We start from the raw sequence: 12,070 nt of genomic DNA on the forward strand, positions 1-12,070 counted from the left end.
AAGTCTGTTGTTGTTGACAGATAGCATAAGCTACAGTTCTAAAGCTGTTTGTGTTTTTCTTTCTAAGCAATAGGAACAATAGGAAAAGAAAATGTGGAGAAGATTGGATTCATGCAGCCTTTGAAATGCATTGGAAAGCACCAGAGGGCACAAACAAAGAAGACACACTGGAAGGGCTCCCTCTTTTAATTGTTTGCATGTTTAAGATGTAACCCAGAGAGCATAAGGCATTAGACTTAGAGGATGATTCTAGGCTCTGCCTACTGCGACAAAGCATTGTGGAATTAAGTTATAATGAAGTTTATTTCCCCAGCTTTATTGTGCCTGTAGATGTAAGGAATATTCGGCAGATGTGACAGATAATGAGTGCTTGTGTGATAATCTGGCCAAGTTTTCTTAACTAAATGTCCAATGGAAATCTCTTGAAGATGGAAATATTTTTTAATAGGCCGTCCTTCTTACTGTTAGCTTTTTAACAAGGACATGTTCACAACAATGGCGTTTTACTCTTTACATTGCATTTTTCTGGTGTTTTTTCATAAAAAATGTGGGAAAACATTTTCCCTACATGGAAAGGCATCAGTATGTATTATTTGTATTTGCAATGCAAGTGTTTATTTTACAAGAGTACATGGTTGCCAAATGTTTATAAATTTTTCTTCCCAGTGTCTACAATAACAAAATGCATCTGTAATTTTGTTTTTCGTAAGCTGGAGGAGCTGGTACCGATTATTGTGACTAATCATCAGAATTTTACTGTGAACTCTGCTGATGTGTTACTTTCAGTATTCTGGGCTGTAGTTAGATATCACATCATTTTCTTGAAAGCACCATTTCTACTCACTATGCAGTGCTAAACACTCACAGAGAGGACAAAGTCAGAGATCATCCCAGCCCATGCCGAGTCCAAGTCTAAAGGTGCAGGACAGTATCCTGAAGCAAGAGGAACTGATCCGGATAGAGCAAAGGTGCTAGAAGCCTACATACTCTATCTTGCAGTGCGGGTGTAACCAGGAAACACAGATACAGTAATTACACCTTCCTTGGGTCATCTCCCCTTTCTGTGGGTGGCAGAACCAATAGTCCGGGTGGGTCAGAACTCCACTCCGGACCACCGTGATAAGCACTTAAAGGACCCCTTCACAGTCCGGCAGGTCACCAACTACAGGGGAAAGGGTATAACTCGCCACTCTAAAATAAAAGCAGGTGTGCCTCCATATCTGTGTGCCCACCTGGCACTGCCATCATAACAATACAACTTCTGGCTGAGCTATACTCCGACCAACCACCACCTTAGTGGCGTCACACAGCACCATTTGGCAAGTGACTGGTCGAGCCTCACAGCAGTGCACCACATATATACAGTATATATAAAAGCTCTGGTCTGTACATTCACATACTATTCACACACTATTACAAAACAGCAATATTAGTAACTTTATATAAGTTATAGTTTCATTAAAAAAAGAACAACCTGCTTACTTGAAACTTTTCCCACCATACTGGTTTACATCCATTCTAGGGCCAGGTTCAGACTATGTAACTGTGCGGCTGTATTTGCGGCTGTAATTGTGCGGCGGTATTTTTGGTGGTTCATGCGTACGCTGGAAAGTATAGGATATACGGCTGCACAGTGCACACTATGTCTGAATCTACGGCCCGACCGTAAACGGACCCGTAAAAAATGAACAAGACCATTGTTTGCGGCTGGAAACGCGGCCGTGGATTGACAGGCGGTCCGTACGGAGTACTTCAAAAATAGCCGTCAATGATGCCAAATGCCGATGCCTCTAATAGTTAATATATTAAATTAATAAAACACATTTTCTTTGTAATAAAGTCCCTTTCGTTGGTCAATAATTTAATTCTAACGAATCCATCATTTTGCAATTAAATATACTGTTAAAATAAATATATATATAAATAAATGTATTTTTATATATATATTTATTTTTTGACAGTATATTTAATTGCACAATGATGGATTCGTTAGAATTAAATTATTGAACAACGAAACTGAATTTATTTCATCGAAAATGTGTTTTATTAATTAAATATTAATTAGTACAGGAAGCTCCATAAGCCGTTAATTCATATTGCCGGCAATAGAGCTTTCTGTACTAATCATCACTTTACTTTAATGAAAACATCAAATGTTTCTTCTAATTATGTTATCACAATAGCATTATTAGAAAAAACATTTAGAATTATATGTGCGCTCAGCTGATTGGCTGATCGGCTGAGCGCACATATAATTAACGGGTCCGCAGCACAGTGACTTCATTGTGCTGCGGACCAGCGAAGAGACAACATCGGGGTGAGTATAGAGCTCTCCCCACCCCCTCCCCAGCACTGCACCCCTCCCAGCAAGGAAGGGGGGTCAGTTAACCCCTTCCTTGCTGGGATGGGTGCAGTCTGACATCAGTCTGGCCCCCAAGGGGTTAAGGGGGATGCAATACATCCTCCCTTAACCCCTTGGGGGCCAGACTGTAAGCAGCGATCTGTAAAGATGCTGCATACTGTAAGGTGCACAACACCGCTCACAATGATGGGTGTTGTGCTCCTGTTTGTGTGTTTTTTGTGTGTTTCTCCCTTTTTGTTTTTCAGATATCGGTATCCTGGGGATTACGTCGGATTCCGTGGGCTACGTCGATGACCAGCGTTTTTTTTTTTTTTTTTAATAAAATGGTCAATGAGGGGTGTGGGGGTGTTTTTATTTGAATAAATTTTTTTTTTAACTTGTGTCTTGTCTTTATTTTTTTACTTTATAGACTTAGTAGTGGAAGCCGTCTAATAGACGGAATCCATTACTAAGTTGGGGCCTAGTGTTAGCCGGTATAAAATGGCTAACACTAACCCCCTATTATTACCCCAGTACCCAATGCCACCAGGGGTACTGGGAAGAGCCGGGTGCCAGTGGTCCCGGAGCGTCAAAATTGGCGCTCCTGGACCGGGCGGCAGCAGGCTGGTAAGATTTAGGCTGGGGAGGGCCTAAACCAATGGCTCTTCCCACCCTGGTGTTACCAGGCTGCTGTCGTTTGTTTTTTAACCCAGCTGGTTATAAAAATAGGGGGGACCCTATGCGTTTTTTTTAAATTGTTTATTTATTTAAAAAAAAAATGCATAGGGTCCCCCCTATTTTTATAACCAGCCGGGTTAAAAACCAAACGACAGCAGCCTGGTAACACCAGGTTGGGAAGAGCCATTGGTTTAGGCCCTCCCCAGCCTAAATCTTACCAGCCTGCTGCCGCCCGGTCCAGGAGCGCCAATTTTGACGCTCCGGGACCACTGGCACCTGGCTCTTCCCAGTACCCCTGGTGGCATTGGGTACTGGGGTAATAATAGGGGGTTAGTGTTAGCCATTTTATACCGGCTAACACTAGGCCCCAACTTAGTAATGGATTCCGTCTATTAGACGGCTTCCACTACTAAGTCTATAAAGCAAAGAAATAAAGACAAGACACAAGTTAAAATTTTTTTTTATTCAAATAAAAACACCCCCACACCCCTCATTGACCATTTTATTAAAAAAATAAATAAAAAAACGCTGGTCATCGACGTAGTCCACGGAATCCGACGTAATCCCCAGGATACCGATATCTGAAAAACAAAAAGGGAGAAACACACAAAAAACACACAAACAGGAGCACAACACCCATCATTGTGAGCGGTGTTGTGCACCTTACAGTATGCAGCATCTTTACAGATCGCTGCTTACAGTCTGGCCCCCAAGGGGTTAAGGGAGGATGTATTGCATCCCCCTTAACCCCTTGGGGGCCAGACTGATGTCAGACTGCACCCATCCCAGCAAGGAAGGGGTTAACTGACCCCCCCCTTCCTTGCTGGGAGGGGTGCAGTGCTGGGGAGGGGGTGGGGAGATCTGTATACTCACCCCGATGTGTCCTCTTCGCTGGTCCGCAGCACAATGAAGTCACTGTACTGCGGACCGGCTCTTTATATGTGCGCTCAGCCAATCAGCCAATCAGCTGAGCGCACATATAATTCTAAATGTTTCTTCTAATAATGCTATTGTGATAACATAATTAGAAGAAACATTTGATGTTTTCATTAAAGTAAAGTGATGATTAGTACAGAATGCTCTATTGCCGGCAATATGAATTAACGGCTTATGGAGCTTCCTGTACTAATTAATATTTAATTAATAAAACACATTTTCGATGAAATAAATTCAGTTTCGTTGTTCAATAATTTAATTCTAACGAATCCATCATTGTGCAATTAAATATACTGTCAAAAAATAAATATATATATAAATATACATTTATTTATATATCTATTTATTTTAACAGTATATTTAATTGCAAAATGATGGATTAGTTTAAATTTAATTATTTAACAACGAAAGGCACTTTATTACAAAGAAAATGTGTTTTATTATTTTAATATATTAACCATGAGAGACATCGGCATTAGTGCAGAGGATCGCAAACCCTGGTAATAGCAATTCATGTAAACTGTGTTCCCTGCTTTCCCAGATGCATCCAGAGGTGTTTGCATCATTTTCTTAAGATTTTATTTGTTATTTTTAGTTGAACCAGATTTCCAAGTAAATGACCGAATGTTTTGAGCCGCATGTCTATCTTTTCCCACGGCCGTAGTTTCATCCGCACATTTACAGCCGCATAAAAAATACAGCCGCACAGTTACATAGTGTGAACCTAGCCTCCGACTGTATGTAATTTTTAAATAAAGCTTATCTTCTTTCTTTCTATTGTTTTACTGCTCTTTCACTCTTCAGATTGCCTTTGTAGTCACAAGATCTCTAAAGATAACATCAAATCAAGCATGATCTGATGGGAGAGTTAAGGTCCACTTAACATGCTGATCTTCGGCCGTCCACGTCTGCAAACAGACACGATGAGTGAGAGCCATGCATCATTTGTGCAATCATTTAAACACGTTGGTATTGGCCTCACATCTCGTGTTTACATAGAGAAATATTTGGCCGATAAAGATAAACTTTTAGCGCAACTCAAAAGATACAATCCCCCGATGAGCTGGCATTTTCTCACTCATCAGCTGATCACTGGCACTTTTACACTTGCCGATTATCAGCCAAATGAGCGTTTCAAGGATTGGTAGTTGCCGATAATTGGCCCGTGAAATTGTAATTGGCCCTAATTTACATCTGACTGATAATACATTGACATTCACAAATATTGTTACTGTTTTTTTTTTATACCTTTGAAGCAAAAGAAATCATTAGTCTTGTTGCTTTTTCTTTTTTTCAATCTAGCACCAAATTGATCTTCTATTACTATACAAAATACAAACCCATTCTGTACCATTATTGTTTTAAAAAATATTTCTAGGTAAATGTAAATATACAAATATGTTTTTTTAAACCCCAGCATGGCTAACAATGCTTTGAAATATTAAAAATTGAAAATTTAAATGTGAAAATCTAAATCTGCATGTCCTTTGAGGGCATATCGACTCCTCAATATTAGCCAGAAGATATAGCTGCTACCTAAGGGCAGCTCTGCCATTTATGACATTAGACATTTAAATGGTACACTTCACCTACAGTGGCCACTGTACACACCCATAGCGATCAACTGATCGTCTGGACAAGGAAAGAATCGTCTTAAAGAGAGAACCATTTTTTAGCTTACAAGGTGAGGGTATACAAGTCTAATCACCCTTTTTTTTTTTTAGAAGAGAATATTTGTTTCGCCAAATTCATGTATATGAGCATACGTTTGAGTTTGCTCCAAAAAGATAGAGCTCCAAGCTTTAAGAAATCTGAGAAGTACTGTCATTTTTCAGTCATTAACCCTGTAAATATTCAATTACTGTTTTGATTTGGCTTCTATCACTTATTAGGGCTTGGAAAATCTATGAATCAGAATTAAGAATGGTGAAGTAGTTCATGAAATAGGCATGACTGTGTAATGTATCTTGCACCACACTAAAAACTAATGTTAATGAAATAACTAATGAAACATTTGTACTAAGAAAAATTAAGCTAAATATAATGGATCTGTAATTTTGAATAAATGATTAGAAATATTCATAGAAATTAAAGTGAAAAGATACATATCATTCAAAATACAGAGCTTGAATTTAAATAAAGAGATATCTGGAAAAATTTACAGTTTATTTAAATAGGAAAATGAGATCTGGAGATATGGAGCTAAAAGCTGTCCCATTTAAACATTTGTTCTTAAACAAACATTTCAAGTTATTGTCATTTGCAGTCATTTGCGGTCGTAGAAAACCCTGTCAGTTCACACAACGAAGCGAGTGGCTCCGGCCGCTTGCTTCATTGTGTGCAGGGAGAAGTTCTGATGCGGGTGCGCGCTGATGCGCCCGCATCAGAACCCTGCAGCTGGAAAGATCATCTGGCCGGTACTCATACGTAGTGGAAACATAGCCTTAAGGTGTAAGCATGCTGACCCATTCTGTGGCCGAAAGTTCGGGTATCTATGTATACGACCATGCCAGACCGGTACTGTGCACAAGCCCAACTGTATTAGAATGGGGCTCTCTCACAGTACTGATAAATACTGGTCGTATTTATGGATGCCCAAACAGACAGTGTTGTACCATGTTAGACAGGCCAAAGTATTTTAGCATTGATACCTTTATTGGTTAACCCCAAAATTTTGATGTGTCAATGGAATGGATCATATATCCTGGTGATAGATTGATTCAACTATATACATAACATACTAAATTAAATGACTTTCCTTTTATCACAAAACAAAAAGAACCAAAGGTTTTTCATAGAACTCGTACTAAGGAAAGCAACTCTTGATATTTAAGAATATTAAAACAGTTCCCTAGCGTTTGGTTTGAAAAAGACACAGATTTCTGTGAAAGCTTCTGTTTGTACAAAAATATGTCATCATGAGACATTGGCCTTCCCACAGAAAATTCCCCCTCAGTCCTATGTCTATAAGGCAGTGTATACTGCTCATGTGATACAAGTCAGCATCAGCACTGTATTCATTTGTATGTCTGAAATTAACCCCTTAGTGACCGCCGATACGGCTTTTTATGGCGGTCACTAAGGGTCCTTATTCTGCTGCCATCAGCTTTTTACGGCGATGGCAGAAAATAAGGCTGCGGGGCCGGAACGGCCCCCACCCCATCCCCCCAGCTACCGGAGGTAGCTGAGGGGTTGGGGCAGTGTGTGGGGTCCATCCCGTCCCCCCCTTACCGACGATCGCCGCTATTAACATTATAGCGGCGGCTGTCGGTAAAGGGGATTACCGGTGCCGCCGCCGGCTTTCATCTCCCCCCGCCGTGAATCTGAGCCCGGCTGTGTGCCCATACAGTGGTTTACGCCCACATATGGGGTACCGTTGTACTCAAGAGAACCTGCATTACAAATTTTGGGGTGCTTTTTCTCTAATGTTCCTTTTGAAAATGAGAAACTTTAATCTAAACGTATATATTATTGGAAAATTTTAATTTTCCATTTTTTTACTGCTTAATTGTGAATACTTTCCTCCAGCCCCTGTAGGGTTAAAATGCTCATTATACCCCTAGATTAATTCTTTAAGGTGTGTAGTTTCCAAAATGGGGTCACTTATGGGGGTTTTCAGGATACCAGACTTCTAAATCCATTTAAAAAAAGAAGTGGTCCCTAAAAAAATCAGTTTTGGAAACTTTCACGAAAATGTGATAATTTGCTGATAAATTTCTAAGCCCCATAACACCCTAAAAAAGTAAAATATGTTTACCAAATTATGCCAAAATAAAGAAGACATATTGGTGATGTGACTTAGTAACTAATTTATGTGCTACAACATTCTTTTTTTAGAAGCAGAGAATTTCAAAGTTCATAAAATGCTAATTTTTTTAATTTTTCATGTAGTGACCAAATTTTGCCACTAACATAAAGTGCCATATGTGACGAAAAAACGATCTCAGATCTCAGAGTGAGACAGGTCAGATTTTGAAAAATTAGCCTGGTCATTAAGGCCCAAACTAGCTGCAGCACGAAGGGGTTAATGTCTCACCAAGCTGATCTCTGAGTGCCGCAAAAGATATTTATATATAAGAAAAAACGGTCTGCATTTACTATGCCTAGTGCACCAGAATTTTAGCACCATATGCACCAACATTATTGTGGTGCATTAAAAAGGCTACACATCTAATAACATGTCTGTGCCAAAAAGAATAGTAAAATGTGCCACATTCAACACTTTTATGTGCCCAAAGATGTCTCCTTGTGGTCTGTGAAAATGAAAAGTGGTGCATTAGAAACCAGATAGGAGATAGAATTGGTATCAACTTTTTAGATATTAAATTTTTTCTGAAATCCTCTTTTCAATTTTTATGGTAGTTAAGCATGTTTGGGGGAGTTTGGTACTATAGCCCTTGGTGCATCTACTTGCCTGCTTTTCACTAATATGATGGCTCGTTTCTTGTGGCATGAGCTATTGTTTTTATTGGGGCTTTTCTGGGGGGATATGTGGGGCTGGGTTAAAAAATGTTAATGGAAAAATGGTTTAAAATGGTTTACTTTTTTTTAAAATCATTGTATTACTTTTGTGTTTTTTTTTTTTGGGGGGGGGGGGAATTTACGAAACATACGCTTGAGGCATACACCAAGTAGAAGGGGCAGATTCGCCCCTTCTCCCTGGCGTACACCTTCCGTGCGCCCGGCTCATTTGATGGGCAGGCTGGCGGAGCTTGCGGGGGTGTGATGAGGTGGGGAGGAGGCGTGGCATCCTACCGCGCCTCATTCATCATGATTTACGCCTGCTTGCAGGCGCAAACCATGACGCAAATCTACACCTGCTGGAAGCAGATTCGGACGCCCGGCCGGATTCACTAAGAGACGTACGCCATGAAAAGGGGGCGGGGCTTAATATAAGACTAATTTTAATCTAATTTACTAAAAAATTTTTACTCAAATTTTACCTAAAGCATTATTATTGCCTGTCAGTGTTACACCACATCTAATACACTGTATTGGACTATGCCTTTGTCACAACCTAAAGTTCCTTTTAACATGTGGTACTTTGCAAGATTGGCATGCGCTTGCAGTGCCTTAACATAGCACGAGAAATCGTGTGGCCAGGCTGCATGAATGATCTTTGTATCGTTCATGCAGCCATTGAAACTGACAGCATGGATATACATATATCTGTGCTGTTTGTCTGCCAAACACATAGCAGTTGCATACTTACCTAGTGTGCTACTGCTTGTAATTTGACATCCAGCTGCTGTCTTCAGGCCCTGCCTCCTCCGGTTGTCAATCATTCTGGAGGAGGCAGGGCCTGAAGACACAGCGGCTGGATGAAAGAACCGTAGAAGAGGATGCCGGATCTCAAGCAGCAGCGTACTAGGTATGTAGGCAACTGCTGTGTAATCTGAAAACTGACAACATGGATATATGTATATCTGTGCTGTCAGTTTGCCCTTATGATTCTCTGGCTCACATATTACACAGAAAGATGTGTGGCCAAGGACAAAAAATTTTGAAGCAGACTCTAAATGAACAATCAATCAAGGATCGGGTGTTTTCCCTCTTCTCAGCTGACTGTTGTCACTTTTACACTGGCCAACTATCAGCCACAGGAGCATTTTTTAGTATCACTCCTGGCAAATAATCTGCCCCTGTAAAAGGCCCTTAATACTGATTATAGACTTCACAGTCATGGGAGCATTTGGCTCCCAGCGACCATGGAAATTATCTGCACACAGCAACTTCTATTGCTGTGTGCCGAGGTGATTGGGCTAAAGGGGATTGGAGCCTCTTGGATTGGAGCCAATCAGCAGCTGAGGCGTCACACCACTGCAGTCGTTTATGGTTTGAGTGGAGCAGTCTGGTCTGAGGCCAGAGAATGGACTTTGAGCCCAGGAGGTAAATAACCTACACCTCCCAAAAGGCATATGATCTGACAGGGGAGCTCCCTCCCTGTCAGATCCTTCACATGCTGGGCAGTAGTGACCGCCCAGCATTTGAATGGTTAGCTACTGGAAATGGACTCCTCCATTGCTGGCAGTGGTATCAAGATCCAGGCTGTATATTACAGCTGGAATCCTGCTGCTGCAGTACCATAGGATCACAGAGGGAGCTCACTTCCTCTGTCATATTCTCTTTACATGGTGCAGTCTCTGTAAACCCTGACTTGTAAAGGGTTAACCTGCCAGGAACTGACTGCTTTGCATTCCTGACTGTTACAGCAGGGTCTTATGCTACGTTTTCATGGAACGATAATTCACCCGATCGTATGATTAGCGATGTCGGAGTAACATTTTTTTGTTCATAATGATCAGCGTTTAGATGGTACGATATATCGTACGGAAATTCAATTTTGCGATCGTTTTGCGATCGCTTTAAGCCTATCTCACACATTGGTTAAATCGGCGAATGACTGTTCACACGGAACGATCTGCGATTTTTTTGCGAACGATCAACGACGATTTGAGAAGTTGTTGAAAGATCAAAATGAACGATTTCTCGCTCGTCGTTTGATCGTTCGCTGCGTTTACACGTACGATTATCGTTCGAATTCGTTATGGTGCAAATTTGCCCGATAATCGTTCCGTGTAAACGCAGCATTAGCTGTGTGTCACAGCCTGACTGCTGCTGACTGATTGCCCAGATGTGAGCAGGGGTTTTCTACGGACATCGGAGTCATATTTTCTCATTAGCATAAGAAGTGCAAAGAGGAGTGGCAGGGATTTCCCAGCACCACAAAGGGCATCCGAAGCACCACCGAGAGGAGAGGGTAAGTATCAAAAGCTTTAAAGGGGTAGAGTGCATTTTTTCTAGCATGACAGGTTCCCTTTAACTCTCAAGAAGCCGTGACAGTCTGCAGAAAGCATGGAGCCCCAGCACTTTACTGGGTTTTTTGGCTCTCATTCATTATGTTTCCTTGACCTAGCGTTATTCTCATGCCTTTTACATTTATCTACCCTGTATACTTTATGGGTCCTGCTCAGTGAGTGATTTCAACACTCATGCACTTACAGTAGCTGGGGACTGCGGCTATTAGCCGGCGCAGGCTGAACGTCATGCTTGCCTAATTAACCATTTAAATGCAACTGTCAAAACTTACAGCTGCATTTAATTGCTAAAAAGCCCCCCCATCATGGTCTTGTGGGCGATCACCCCACCTCCTCCTCGTGATGCAATCGAGGAGGGACAATCTGTGCTTGTGGCTGAGCCGGGGGTCAGCGCTGTAATTACGCTGATCCTGGCTCAGCACTTGATTACTAATCGAGCACTGATCTCATAGATCAATGCAGAAACATGTACTGCGTTGATCTTTATGAGAGATCAGTGCAGTTATAATAGAAGTCTCCCAGTTACTGTGTGAAGAAAAAAGTTGTTTCATTTGAAAAAATACCATCCCATTATAAAAGTTTAAAAACCCCTCTTCCCATTTTATAAAAATAAATAAATAAAAAATAAATTTTGCTGCGTGCGCAATCACTCAACCCATTGGATTATCACATTACTAATCTTGCACGGTAAACGGCGTAACCACAAAAAGCCACCAATGTGCAAAATTGTGGATTTTTGGTCACTTCAAATCAGTCAAATCAGATAAAAGTTATATAAGTTGGCTATTGTTTTAATTGTACTGACTTGAGGAACATAGGTAGAATGGCATAAACACAAGATCCCTTAAAATGAAGAAAAAAAACCTCCCCCCCATTTCATCGCCTAAGAGTATTGAATATAGTAAGAGCATTGAGAGCACTTAATATAGGCTGTGGCTGGGTCTTCCAGCATGACAATGACCAGAAACACACAGCCTAAAACAATCGAATATTATTATTATTAAATTATATATACTGTGTATGTTCACACAACATGAACAACCGGTCACGGAACGGCCGGTCTCTGCCTCGATCATCCCGCCCAGTACCTAAGTACTGGCCGGATGATCTTTCTGGCCGCAGAGCTCTGATGCGGGCGCATCAGCGCGCGCACGCATCAGAGCTTCCCATAGCACGCAGCCGAAGCCGCTCGCTTCACTGTGTGAACTGACAGGGTTTCCTACGGCCGCAATTCATTGAATTGCAGCCGCAGAAAACTGACATGTCAGTTATTTGCGGCGCCGCACAGATCCCGGCC

This window comes from Dendropsophus ebraccatus, chromosome 2 (assembly GCF_027789765.1).
Source record: "Dendropsophus ebraccatus isolate aDenEbr1 chromosome 2, aDenEbr1.pat, whole genome shotgun sequence".
NCBI classification, from domain to species: domain Eukaryota; kingdom Metazoa; phylum Chordata; class Amphibia; order Anura; family Hylidae; genus Dendropsophus; species Dendropsophus ebraccatus.